The sequence below is a fragment of the Dipteris shenzhenensis genome, chromosome 29 (genome assembly GCF_047967505.1).
Source record: "Dipteris shenzhenensis isolate YYH24624 ecotype China chromosome 29, Dip_SZ_1.0, whole genome shotgun sequence".
In the NCBI taxonomy this organism is placed as follows: domain Eukaryota; kingdom Viridiplantae; phylum Streptophyta; class Polypodiopsida; order Gleicheniales; family Dipteridaceae; genus Dipteris; species Dipteris shenzhenensis.
In genome coordinates this window covers 42,432,387-42,447,188 of record NC_141624.1, presented here as the reverse complement: position 1 = coordinate 42,447,188, position 14,802 = coordinate 42,432,387, and the positions used below count along the sequence as shown (strand labels likewise).

General features: G+C 44.4%; 1 protein-coding gene across 2 annotated transcripts in view; it reads left to right on the top strand.

Annotated features, from left to right (window-relative positions):
* LOC147882874 (uncharacterized) overlaps positions 1–14,802 on the top strand; it is an 82,424-nt gene that overhangs the window by 57,810 nt on the left and 9,812 nt on the right. The window lies entirely within an intron of this gene.

The window sequence follows — 14,802 nt, the reverse complement described above, 5'->3', positions numbered from 1 at the left end:
TGACTAACACCCCAAAAACAGTAAATGACTCTTCAGCCTGTTACAAAACCTGCAACAGTAAATGGGATAAATCCCAAGCAATCACCCTTATACCAAGGGGAGAAAATGCATCTGAAGATCTCTGTTGGTGACCCAAGTGCAATCAAACAAAGTCCGGGCAGAAGCCCCTTGATCTGACACCTGAATCAAGTGGAGAACACCTCAACAATGAGGTAGCAAGCAATATGAAAATCTCTCTGACTCTTGTACCTGACTATGTGCAAAGCATAGACTGCCTCTGTGTACTCAGTAACAACACAAACCACAAAGTACAAACACCCAGAAGAAAATCTTTTGAGCACTGTCAACGATGGGCAGTTAGGGACCGAGTAAACTCGGTGCGCCCTGACCAAGCGTGGCTCAACTGAGATTTTCAGAGTGTGTACAAAGAATGTGACCTGCAACAAATGTCACCAAATGCACTGCGGAAATAAAGCAAATGTGTGCTCCCTGGCTACACACTGCCTCAAGGCATAGACTGCAAACACATCTAGGCAAAAGCCCTTTGATAATTTCACCCAAAACTGAGATTTTTCCTCAGTAAATGCATAGAAACTCCGGCTGTCCTGCTGTACTTGTGTCCTTGCAGCAGCACACTTCCCCAAAAAAAAATTTTGGACAAAGATCCCAAGAATGTGTACCTCCCTGCTGTACACAGATCGAGAACAAAAGACTGTGTAGCTTCCTGTGGGTGTGGCGGCGTCGTCCGTACAGCTGTACGGAAATCCGTACGACTGTACGGCAGTCCTTGGTGTAGGTTCGCCGCTCTGTACCACTGCCTGATGCAGGCCGCCCTGGAGCTGCCCTCGACACAGCCCACACAGTGCTGGTTACCAGGAGCTGCAGCTATCTGCCAAATGCGCCGCCTGCGCAAAAACGCCGCCTGCGCCCTGAACTGCACCGCGCCTCGACTACCCTGAACTGCACCGCGCCGTCGCCGTTCAGCTCCCGCGCCGTCGACTGGTCTGCACCGCCCGCCTGCTGCTGTCGCAGTTCGTCCGTACAACTGTACGGACGACGTACGGTCGTACGGCGCTGCCCGTACGTCCGTACGGAAAAGGGAGAGAAAGCTAGGGAGAGGAGGAAGCTAGGGAGAGGAGAGCTCTGATACCAGTTGAGAGGGAAGTAAAGTGGGAAGAGAGCAAGAGAGTGAGAGTGAGAGACACACTATTGCGGGTGTGAAGAGATGAGTGAGTCACACCACAAACTCACTTAAGTTTTATTAGGATTAGGTTTACCCTATGACTGTCTTAAGACAGTCATAGGTGTCCTAACTTTAATTCTTTAATATAAGGGTAGGCAATGTGCCTTTACCCCAACACTCATGATCCTATGAAAGTATTTCTTTAGTATGAAGCCATTGACTCTATTCTTATGCTGTTGACCATCCAAATCCTCAAGTTGATATGATCCATTTTTGAATTTCTTCGTTACACGAAAAGGTCCATCCCATTTGGTCACAAATTTCTTCTTGAAGGTAGAATCCAGACTATTGTTGTATCTCAAAACTAGATCACCCTCCCCGATTTTCTTATCCCTAAATTTCCTGTTTGCTCTCCTCTGATTCTCCTCTTGAATTAAAGCATACTTTCCTCACAAGCTAATGTCTCCCTTCCTTTGTATAAAAGCTCCTGCACTCCTACTGCATCAACATAAGCTGCTGTAATTTCCTGCGCAGCATCATGTGCATTTACATTCTTACCTCTTTCAATATGCTGGAGTGTCTAGGCATCCAATCGATTTAGCAGTTTCTTCACCGCACTTATCCATCTCTTCAAATGAACATGCTTAACCTTCCAGACACCTAAAATTTGTTTCACAACTAACAGAGCATCTCCCTTAATCATGAGTCTCTTAATACGCAGACTAATGCATACTTTCAAACCTTCGAAGAGGGCTGCATATTCAGCTTCATTATTACTGCTAGCTTCAAGCTGAATTCCCATTTTCCGAATCTCATTTCCTCCAGGATCATAAATGACAATTCCTCCTGTACTTTTATTTAAACTTTTTTTGTAAGATCCATCAAAGTGTAAAACAAATGCATCCTCTAGTACTTTTTCTTCATTCATGTCAGTGTTCTTCTCCACATCTTCAACCAAAATAGGTCCTTCCTTATAGGTGAGGAGATCAGCCAAGGAAGCTCTGGTAGAGTTCTCAACCAAGAAGGTAAAAGAGTACTCCTGTAACTCTACTATCCATTTAATCATGCTCCTGGAGATGTTTGTACTATTCAACATATGAGGCAGTAGTGAACATGAGGTAAGAATCACAAAAGGCCTGGACAATAGATAAGACCGAAACCTCCTACAGGCATACAAGAGGCTAGCCAGGACCAATTCAGCTGCTGAATACTTCCTTTCTACTTCACTCTTCACCCTACTGGCATAATAGACTGTCCTCATATATCTGGAACGCTCTCCTTGTTGCAAAAGAATAGCACCAATAGCATCTGGTCCCACAGACGGATTCACATAAAAAATCTTGGAATAATCTGGTGGCTTTACACTTGAAATATGAGTCAAGGATTCCTTAACTGCCTCAAACACCTCTTCACTCTTTGTCGTCCATTTCAGAGGCTCAGATTTTACCACAGAGGATACAAAATCTGAGATAACATATGAATAAATCTCGACAGATACTTCACCTTCTGGAGAAAGGTATGCAACTGCTTGGTATTCTCAGGAGAGGATAGCATAACTAAAGCTTTTACTTTACCTGGATCCGGCTCAATCCCATTCTCAGATACAATATGCCCCAATATTTTAATGCTGGTCCGAGGTAACTGAGTCTTCTTAGGATTTAATTGACCACCATTATTATCAATCTCATAGAATACCTGATCCAGCTTTCCACAGTGCTCCCTTCTTCCATTGTACATAGAGATGTCATCAATAAACACTTTACAAAATTTATCCAGGAAGGGTGATAAAATCAGATCTGAATTCTCGTGATAGTGCGAGGGGCCGTTGGTAACTCCAAAAGGCATTTTCGTGTAACAAAAACAGCCCCAGGGGGTAATGAAAGTAGTCTAAGCTTGTAAACCCATTTGCATGGCAATGCATGCTTTCCTTTGGGCAAATAAACCAAATCCCAAGTAGCATTCTTCCTCCACCCTATTCCTCTATGACTCCTCCTTGCTCTCTTCCATCCTCTTATTGTTGCCTCCCTCCCTTGGATTCTGTTGGCTATCTCCGTCATAGTCAAAGCATCCATGGCCCTCTTCTATCTAGTCAACTCCAATGAACTAGAAGTTTGTCTTTGTTTTTTATTGTCTCTCTTGTATCCAATCAGCTCCAATGAACTGAAGTTTGTTTCTGTTTTTCTGTCAGCTTCTCCATCAATCTCTCTATAATTTGATGTTGTTTCTTGTTTTGCAAGCATGACCAGCATTCTGCAAGCATACAAAGGAATTAGCCACAAAGTCAAACTTGCAAGCATTTTTCCATGCTAACTATCAATAGGATCCATGTATGCTCGTCTCCATATCTATAGGCAACCGATGCTCATAATACTGAAATTGCACGCACTCACTCTTGGAGCCTACCCCAATTTCTTTCATCTCCCAAAACTCCACCAAGCGTCATCATACTCTTGACATTGCATACCTCTCTTTCCCCACAAACCTTTGCCTCTTTGCAAAAGCCTTTAGTGGCATTCAAACCTAGAAAAATAGAGACCTCACACTACAGCCAATATATTCGGGTGTATTACACCGTTTGATAGCTAGTATTACAACTCTTGGCCATTTGAAATACATTTGCACAGCAAATACTTCTATCCACATCCAGCACATGGCTTGCTAGCGAATTTAGAGAAGGACTTGTGAGAAAACAAACTATTGGGAGAAAAAGAGAGTATCTTAATAGAGCAAGAGATATGGAAGAAGAGGGAAGGGAGGCTAGAGACGTTATGAGAGGGGGGGGGGAGGAAATCTTCTTGGGCTATGGCTATCTGGAAGTACCTGAATATCCGTCACACAAGCTGTACATTTCATGACCCACCACTTTATCAAGAATATCATCCAGAAAAGGCAGAGGATAGTGGTTTCTCTTTGTCACTACATTTAAAGGCTTGTAATCGACACAGACTCTCCATTTGTCTACACCTTTTGGTGAAGGAGAAGGGAGTGAGTGAGAGCAAGAGAGATTGAGAGAGTAGGAAGCTTGGAAGCTGAAGACGTAGTTGCAATAGAATAGAGTAAGTGAGTACAACTCAAAGTGAGAAAGATAAGGTTTTGTCTTAGTGACAAAACCTTAGTAGTCACTAACCATAGTTAGTGAACTAACTGCGGTTAGGGGGAAAAACCTCTTAAAGAGGGAAAAGTGCCCCTAACTAGCTTATTATATTACATTGGTCACTGCTGAATTATATCTATAATTCTAACACCCCCCTGCAGTGCCAATGTCATGTACAAGGCTGATCAATCACCAAATGGATATAAGTTCAGGGCACTGCGAAATGCCTCAAACTTCTCACGTGGTAGTGCTTTGGTGAAAATATCTGCAACGTTGTCATGTGTGGACACAAAGATCATACTGATCTCTCCTGCATGCAACTTCTCTCTGACGTAGTGATAGTGAACCTCAATGTGCTTCGTGCGAGCATGAAACACTGGATTCTTTGCCACTGCAATGGCACTCTGACTATCAGTGAGAATTGGAGAAGGACCCTCCAAAGACAGATGAAGATCAGCAAATAAACGTCTCAGCCAGACACATTCAACTGTTGCTGTGAAAGCTGCCCTGTACTCAGCTTCACATGATGAGGTAGCCACTGTAGATTGTTTCTTGCTCAGCCATGAAATGCAAGATTTACCCAAAAAGAAACAATTGCCACTAGTGGACTGCCTAGTGTCATAATCACCAGCCCAGTCTGAATCACTGTAGGCATGCATCTGCAAGTCACCCCCCCTGGGAAATAGTAAGCCAAAAGACTTGGTGCCGTGCAAATAACGGAAGATGCGCTTAATTGCCTGCCAATGCATAGTTTTGGGGCTGTGCATGTACCTGCTCACCTGAGATACTGCAAACTGAATATCAGGCCTAGTATTGCAGAGATATATGAGGCATCCAACAGCTTGACTGTAAAGTGTGGCATCAACTGATTCTCCTGCATCATGAATTGTGAGTTTCAGCGCCGGTTCCATAGGAGTGGATATGGGCTTACACTCTTGCATGTTAAATCTGTCCAAGAGTTTTTGAACATACTTGGACTGAGACATAACAGTGCCACGTCTCTCATGAGAGAACTGGATCCCTAAATAAAAGTGAAGCAGCCCCAAATCTGACATGTCAAAGTTGGTCTGCAAATCAGCTTTGAAATCTGCAATTTTTTCTTCATTGGACCCTGTGAGCAATAAGTCATCAACATAAAGAAGGATGACTAAGATCTCCCCCCCATCCATCTTGATGTAGAGGGTGCTCTCAGTAGGACTATTGTGCAGCCCCTTGCTAGTCAAAAAGGCATGTATCTTGGCATACCATGCACGAGGGGCCTGTTTCAGCCCATATAAAGCTTTATTGAGCTTACATACTTGAAGAGCATTTGCTGTAATTTCAAAGCCTGGAGGCGGTTTGACATACACCTCTTCCAGCAAGTCCCCATTTAAGAAGGCTGTTTTTATGTCCAACTGATGAACATTCCACTGAAAATGTGCAGCCATTGCAATTACTGATCGGATGGTGGTCATCCGGGATGTAGGAGCAAAAGTCTCCTCATAATCTATGCCCTTTTTCTGAGCATAGCCCTTAGCAACCAGCCTGGCTTTATATCTGTCAATGGAGCCATCGGGCTTCCGTTTGACTTTAAATACCCATCGTGTGCCAATAGCATGTTTACCTTGTGGCAAGTCCACAACATCCCAAGTCTGATTTTTAGCAATGGACTGCAACTCATCGTGCATGGCATTCATCCAATGCACATTACCTTTTGCCTCTTCAAATGTGGCAGGCTCCTCTTCATCAAGGAGAGTACCTGCATATGCTGATTCCACTGAATTAGCACCTTCCATGTGCCTTGCTGCACTGCGAGTCCTGCCAGGTAACGGAGCATCAAGTTTACTTTCCCTGAGAGTCTGTAACAGCCAGTTTGGGACTGTTTTTGCTGCATGTATGTCTGCAATTTCTTGCTGCACCATTTGTTCCACTGCCTGTGGAGGAGGCAAGACATCCTGTGGCGGAACTGAAGCATTTGAAGGTTGCTGTAAATTCTGATTTGGATCAGAAAAATCAGCAGAGGAACCCAAAGCAATGGGTAGCAACCCTTGAAAGACATCCTCTGAAGATGAAGGCATTTGAAATTCAGCCTGAGTGAGCTGAATTTTCAGAAAATATTACATCTCTACTTACAATGATTTTGCGTGTAGCAGGATTGTAGAGACGATACCCCTTGCTTTCTGCACTGTATCCAACAAATATGCATTTGATGGCTTTATCTGACAATTTGTGCCTAAATTCAACTGGCACATGTGCATAGGCAAGGCATCCAAAGACTCGGAAGTGATCCACTGAAGGCTTCCTGTCATTCCAGACCTCAAAAGGAGTTTTAGTTTTTAAAGCCTTAGTGGGAGCCCTGTTCAAAATGTAATTGGCACACATTAAACCCTTTAGCCAGAATTTATGAGGCATGTGTTTGCTTTTCAGCATACATCTGTCCATCTCCATGAGAGTTCTATTTTTCCTCTCAGCTTTGCCATTTTGCTGAGGGGTCAGCTTGACTGTGAGCTGATGCACAATACCCTTTTGCTTGAGAAAAGCATCAAATTCTGCTGATAGGTATTCCCCACCTCTATCCGTGCGTAATGTCTGTATCTTGAGTCCGGTTTCATTTTCAACCATGGCTGAAAAGTGTTTAAACACTGTGAACACTTCAGATTTCTTTTTCAGCCCATAAACCCAAGTAAAATTGGAGTAGTCATCAATAAATGTGACAAAGTAGAGATGACCACCCAATGACGGAGTCCTCATGGGACCACAGACATCACTGTGTATAAGCTGCAATTTGCGAACAGCTTTAACTGAACCATCCTTTTTGAAGGGGAATCTATGCATTTTACCTAAAATGCACCCTTCACAGGCATGTGGAGGAGGTATCTCAAGAGGTGGCAATGCATCGACCATTGAAAATTTCTGAAGTGTCATTAAGCTGTTATAATGCATGTGGCCATATCTGGCATGCCATAGTGCTGCATTTTGCATGGCAGTTGTAGGGGTAGAAACTGCCAGAGCATGGGCTGCTCTTTTCTCAAAAATATCAAGCTGAAAAAGCCCACGCAGCAAAGTACCAGATAACTTTAAGGCATAGTTAGCTTCCCTGTCTCGGACAGCACATTTGTCATCCTCAAAGATGACCTGAAATCCCCCTCTGTTAAGAGTGGACACTGAAAGGAGATTTTTGGTTATGCCAGGCACATATAAGACATCCGAAAGTCTGAAAATTGAGCCATCAATTGCAGTGAGCTCAACTTCTCCTGTGCCACGTACTGAATATGAGGAATTGTTGGCACAAGTGACTTTCTTACCAACAGGAGGTGGATGTAAGGAAGCAAAAAGACACTTCCTAGAAGTGATGTGCTTGGATGCACCGCTGTCAAAATACCATGTGTTCAGTGTTTCATTAACACTGAAAGCAGATGCATCTGTAGAAGAGTCAAAGCTGCAAGTCAAAAATGCATATGTATCATCACTGCAAGAGGCTGTACTATCCCGAGCATCTGGAACAGCCAACCTAGAATCTGAAATGCAAGAGAAAAAGGCATAATCTTGACCAACAAAGTTGGCTGTAGCATCCCCACTGTCAGATGCACAAGGGGCTGAATCTGAAACAGCCATTCCTGTGCTGTTTTTCTTTTCTTTTGCAATCCTTTTCCTGCATTCTGCTATGTGATGACCTGGCTTTTTGCAGTAGTGACAAAAACCCTTCTTTTTGGGCTTACTTGCATCACTTTTAGCCTTTTGTGAAGGCTGTCCTGACCCACTGGAAGGCTGATTTGCTGCTGTCTTTGCATGTCCCTTTGTTTTTAATTTAAATTTTGAGAGCATGGCTTGTTCACCTGCACGTGAAGCCAAATTTTTCCTGGTCTGCTCTTCCTGAAGCAGAAGTCCTATCAACTCATGAAAAGTGAGAGGATTTGCACCCCCCCTCAATGATAAATTCAGCGAAGTGTGAAAGCTGAGATAAGACTCAGGAAGAGAATTCAGAGTGGTTGTAATCATCTCTGAATCAGGAATAATTTCATCTATGTTTGACAACTGCTCTCTGAGATCCTGTAGCTTTGTGAGGTGGACTGACATGGAGTCACCCTCCTCCATATGTGTATTGCTCAACTCTCTTTTTAAGAAAGATACCCTGGCATCATTCCGTGCTGCATACATGCTTTCCAAAATATCCCACGCTGCCCTGGAGGTCTTACACGACCGGATATGCGGAATGATTGATCTTTTCACTGAAAGAGAGATGCATGACAAGGCTAAGGCATCCCGTGAATCCCATCTCTTTTGCTCTGGAGTATTGGCTGTAGCTGCACCAACAACTTGTCCTGCAGCTGCACCCTGTGCACGACCTCTTCCACCTCCTTGCTGAGGAGGGGTAGCAGGTGCAATATCTGCTGGTCGGATTTCATCCCCATTGACATAATCCCATAAATTGCGAGAAATCAGAATATTACGTACCATGAAACTCCAGAGGGAGTAGTTGGTACCATCGAACTTGTCTTCCTGTGAAAGACCACCGAACTGGAACTCATTCTGATTTTGATGGGCCATATCTGAGAAAGAGATTGAAGCAGATACAAAGCTGAATTCCCTTACTGGGAATAAAATGCACAACTCCCAAAAACACAGCCAAGCACAGGTTGTATATGCAACTTAGATTTTTGTACTTGAGCTGTCAGAAATCTGTCCAAGCATCAAACACTCTCCAAAATCTGCCAAAAGTGTTCCAAACACTCCAAGAAAGGTAGTATGTACTGAATACTCCAAAAAATGCTCTCCCAACACAAAAGCCCCAATTTGTGGCTAGAAATTGCAGCCAGAAAGGGGCAAAAATGCTAAAAGCCCCAAATCTGCAATTTTTAAACAAAAGCCCCAAATTTCAGACTAGATCTGTAATTTTGCTCCAGATGTAGCTCCAAACTTGCACAATGATTGCAATGTCTGCAATATACAAAATGCCCCAAATGTACTCGCAGAATACTGAGCCAAACAATGGCTGTCTGCACAATTTGTCTGTCAAAAACACCTGCTGGTTCTTTTCGAAACAAAGCAGCTACCTGTTGTACTGAAGCGGATTCAGTACGGACAGTGAGAACAGTACGGAAATGCCGTACAGTTTGTATGGCACTATACGGCTGGTACTATACGACGACAGGTACGGATACTGTACGACAGGTATTGTACGACTGCGATGTACGGAACTTGACGAAACTGTAAGGCGGCGATGTACGGCGATCGATGTACGGTGAGCAGATACAGTACGGGATTCCTGCGCAGGTACGGTTGGTACGGCTAGCAGGTACAGTACAGAACTGTACGGTAAACCGTACAGCGGCGATGTGATGTACGGAACTGTACGGAGGCAGACGGCGACACATACGGAGGCAGACGGCGAATACCGTACGGACAAGTTGGAGCAGGGGGAGTACGTTGAGGGAGCAGGGAGCCAGAGACTCTTGAACCTGCTCTGATACCAAATGAAGGAGAAGGGAGTGAGTGAGAGCAAGAGAGATTGAGAGAGTAGGAAGCTTGGAAGCTGAAGACGTAGTTGCAATAGAATAGAGTAAGTGAGTACAACTCAAAGTGAGAAAGATAAGGTTTTGTCTTAGTGACAAAACCTTAGTAGTCACTAACCATAGTTAGTGAACTAACTGCGGTTAGGGGGAAAAACCTCTTAAAGAGGGAAAAGTGCCCCTAACTAGCTTATTATATTACATTGGTCACTGCTGAATTATATCTATAATTCTAACATTTGGCACTATGACCACAGGACTTATCCAATCAGAGTGAACTACATGATAAATTATTCCTGCCTTGAGAAGCTTATCTACCTCTTCCTTCAGCACATCTCTCTGTTCCGGGCTTAATCTCCTTATTTTCTAAAAAAACAAGTTTGGCACCTTCCTTCAGCTCACTCCTCAGAGGCTTCCCTTTAAATCCCCTGCTCTCCTCATAAGAGGCGATAAACAAATTGGGGTATTTCTGCAACATCTTCAAATATTCTTCTTTCTCAACATTGAGATCAGGATTCAATGATTGCTCAATCAACATTGGGGTTGATTCTTGAGAACATTTGGGCTGCATTAAATCCTCGATAACCTCAAACCTATCCACCTCTTCCTCACCAAACCCTGCTGCCCCCACAAAATCCATCTGTGAATCCTCATCTACCAAATCCACCAATGCTATTGTTCCTTCATCACTTTCTGAAGTCACCGGACTCTCATCCTCACTGTTGGTTTCACTTCTCTCTTCCTCTTCACTTGCTGAATCTGAAACTTCAGCCCTGCTTACCATATCGAAATTCAATTTCTTCCCATTCGTATGTACAGAAAAGGTTCCTTTCTACCAATTCTGAACTGCACCTACCTTCCTCAACCATGGCCTTCCAAGAATCAAAGGATAGGCTCCCAACCCCGCAGGCATCACATGACAATCTACTCGACATGAAACACTGAATGCCTCAATCTCCAGACCAGGTACTATCCCTAAAGTCTTCACCTTGGAGTGGTTTGCCATTCTGATGCGATAACTAGAGGAGCGGGATATCTTCAGTCCTAATCTTTCCACACAAGCCTGGGTAATCACACAAATCTGTGCACCTCCATCTATATAGGCCTCTCCAAAACCCTTTCCTTTATGCCAGGCTTCTACGGCAGGTAAAAGATCCGGCAACTCTGAGACAAACATCAGCTTAATTGTACCTTTATGAGAGTTCTTTGCTGGATTTACAGCCCGCCTCCATTGTTTTTTAAGCTTTGGGCATAGACCAATCATTTGTAACACACATAAACCTGTCCAGGAAAGCTGTCCTCACCTCTGCATAAGTCCGGTTTCTGTGAGCACCCTGATCATCACGCATCCTTGCAGAGAAAGTCTGCAGCCAAGTTCTCGCTTCTCCCAACAGACAAAAGGATAGAATCTGAAGAAGGACTTCTGGAGCATTCATGTCTTTAATAAGAGTTGTGAACTCCAAGCACTCTAAAAACCTCTCTGGTTCTTTATTGGGCAACCCGTGAAATTGAGGAAATTCATGAGCCATCTCTCCTCTTAACTAACTTATCTCAAACACACTTCCAACCAGAAATACCACCCAACCTCTTCTGGGAAGAAAGAAAAAATAATCACTCTACTGAAGAAAGCTTACCCTGCATCTGACTGGCATTCTTCTTCCTAAGGGCAATCACTTTCAAAGCCTTTTGAACCTTAGCACGGAGACGTATCACCCGAAGTTCAACATCAAGACATCTATCTCTCCTGTGTCCACACTCCCCACATAACTCACAATGAATCACTCTCATGCGAGGCTTTGTCTTCATAGTTTCAATCCCTAACCACACAAAAATTCAAGCAACATTCCCCAGCCAATTCTTCTGGGCCGTTTTGTCTTGAGTACCCAATCTCAATTCAAAACTCCTCCTTTCCCCAGCAAGATCGCCAAAAAAGATGATAAGGAAAAAATGGAAAGACAACCAGGAATTATGTACTTCATCACATCAGATAGTTGAGACTTCATGGGATCAACTGCAATGTGGACTCATAGATGATGAGCTTATGAACCAGACTCTAGAGTATGTGTCTTTGTAATAGGCACCGAGACAAACCCATATAAAAAATTGATTGAACATAGATCACACAGACTCAGAGAGAACCAAAGGACTACACAACCCGAGACAACTAGACTTTAGAACCGAACTTTCCTCAACAACTCAGAGAACAGTCAGGCCTCAGAATACTTCGAACCCACAGTCCACATGAAGGTTATCTTTGGGACTTTTCAAGACATCAACCCACAATCAAGATCCCACTGCAAAAACTAGTAAGCCTCCATCAAGAGCAACACCTCGTAACTCTTGACGTGATCATAACTGCTCCATAGCATCTCCTTCTCAAACACCGAGCTCTAGCATTCCATAACTCTCCCCAAAGCTGCAGTCAACAACCAAAGAGTGAAAGGGATTGGTTAGCAGATCGCATCAATCATCTCTGCTCTTACACAACTACATCCAGCGTTTGTATCTTTCTCTTGCTCGTAGAGTACTCCACACTCATAGCTTTATGTCGCCAACAGTCCTCCAGTCAACAGAACTGATACCACGGCTATGCCTCAAGATTTTACTAAGCAATAGCCGTGGAAACAGTTCCTGCTGCATGGGATTCACCAGTGCACCCCCAGAGCAGCAGGTCAGTGGGCAGGTAGAGTCAGTTGGATTTTCCTGACGGACCAGCATTCTCAGCCTTTCTCACCACTTGTGAAAAGACTTGTTCAGATTTGGGATCATTTTCGACAGCACCTCATCAAAGCAGTTCTCTCCTCCAGAGAGGAAATTGCCCGACAGCCACTTTACCATAACCCCCTAGGTCGGTACTAGGGATCTTCCCTTGGTACAGAACTTAGGACTCCCTTGGCCAGATGGCATGCTCAGGGGGTTGTGACAGTTGGAGATTTGTTCAGGGAAGGTGTGGAGATGTCAGAGGAGGTGATCAGAGATAGACATGGGCCACTTGGACAGATTGTTGCCACCAGATTACTGATCATGAGAGCTATTCCTCAGCAGTGGAGGGATGTACTTAGAGATCCAGCCTATATTGATCCCATTTCTACTCGGTCAGGTTGTTTTAGTGAGGCTGGGCTATGTATTGGAGTTCGCTTAGGACCAGCACCGTTTGTTTATTTTGAGACGGACTCGTCTCACAGATCGTCTCACAGATCGTCAGGAGCTTCGTTGGCAGAGAGTCAGGTCATTGGTTGCGTGGGTAAGGAATGGGCCACAGATCCTTCCAGGTTGACCATTGCAGAGGATATTAGATGGAGACTTTGGATTTTCCAGGGTCGACCTCTTGCGGAGCTTGACTGGGACCCAGGTGAGTGGGCATGGCCAGCTCCGGTGGCAGGCGTTCGTCCTCTTTCTTTCTTCCAGTGCTCGACAAGGGCATGTTACAAGCTCCAGCAGAGAGACTCTCATCACATTCCATCTGCTTCCCAGCATTGGCACGCACAGGGACTTACTGCAGAGCTCTTGCTGAGCTATTGGACTCACTTTTGGGGCATCAGTAGAGCCAGGAAAGTCTCATACTTTCTTTGGCTCACTATACATAGGGGCATACTTGTGGGTACTTGGCTCCAGCAGATGGGTAGACCCTCCTTGTGTAGGCGTTGTCAGCTTGCAGAGGAATCTAGCAAGCATTGTTTATGGAGTTGCACCAGCTCTAGAGTGGTATGGACAGGTATCTTCAGGTTGTTCTCATATGTTACATCTGAGTCCTTTCTGATGACGTGGGGCGCTGCTCTTTGGGGGAGAGGATCTGGAGCCTTTACTCTCTTTGAGTCAGAGCCAGGAGACCTCGGTTTCTTCATGCAGCGTCGCCAGAGACGGGGTCCCATGGAGGCCAGCATCATGGAGCCGCAGGATTTACTTTTGGTACCGGTACCAGCACAGGATTCCATGCCTACTTCAGCTGCAGGGTTGGCCTGGGAGGTGATTTCCAACCAATGTAGAGAAGGGGTAGGGACAGATGTGGAGAAAGGGGGATAGAGGAGCAGAAGGGAGAGAAAGAGAGGGGAAGAGGGAGGGAAAAGGGTAGGAGAGAGAGAATGAAGTAGGAAAGAGAGGGAGAGATTGAGAGGGAGTAGGGAAGAGAGAGAGAGAGTGAGTGAGCATAGGCAGGAAGGAGGAAGGGAGAGTAGATAGGATTAGATGTCACATCAAAAAGTACATAGTAGTCGGTGGATGGAGACTTATATAGTCCCTCCACATTTTCCCCCTAAAGGGCCTCTAACTTGGCCTCTTTTTCCCCTTCATTACACATTCCAAGTCGGATCATTTTGCTTTGATACCAAATGTTAGAGTTGAATTCTTTAATGTTTGTTCATGTGTGCGATTATGCATAATTTGACATAGTATTAGCCCTCCAATGTGGGAAAACAAATTTTACATTGGCCTATATGCAAGGTGCGAAGAAGTTACGGATGAATGCAATGTGGACAAAGGTTAGCACTCTCACACATGAAGAGGGATATCCCTTTATTCATGACCCTTAAAATCACTCAAGGACCATCTTCCCATTTAAATCTACCCTTAGCCTACGGCTCTTGACCTACCATTTCGTGCATTCTAATGCACCCTTTCCCTTTCCTCTACCCCGTAGGATGTAGACAAGTGAGTGCTTGCCTTTATTAATAAACGTTGGCCAAACACCCTTGCTGAGATCCAAGCCTTAACATAAGGCCGATCCGAGAATCATAGTGCCATTACATAGCCATGTCATTACTAATAAGTTTGGACCATCAATGCCCAACCAATAATATGACTAGATCTGTAGATGTCATTAATCATAACAAAGCCTCCCACAGAGTCAAACTGAAACCTTCCAACACCTGATTTACAAAAGGGAGGAGGGAAAGGGGAAACAATCTGAGGGAAGAAAGGGAAAGGGTGGAGTGGGGCGGTTGGAAAGAGGAAAAGGGAAGAGGGGAAAGGATCCAAACAAGGTAGGGGGCCAAGAAGAACCCCAGACAAAGTACAAACTACCTCGGTTAGCTTGGCTG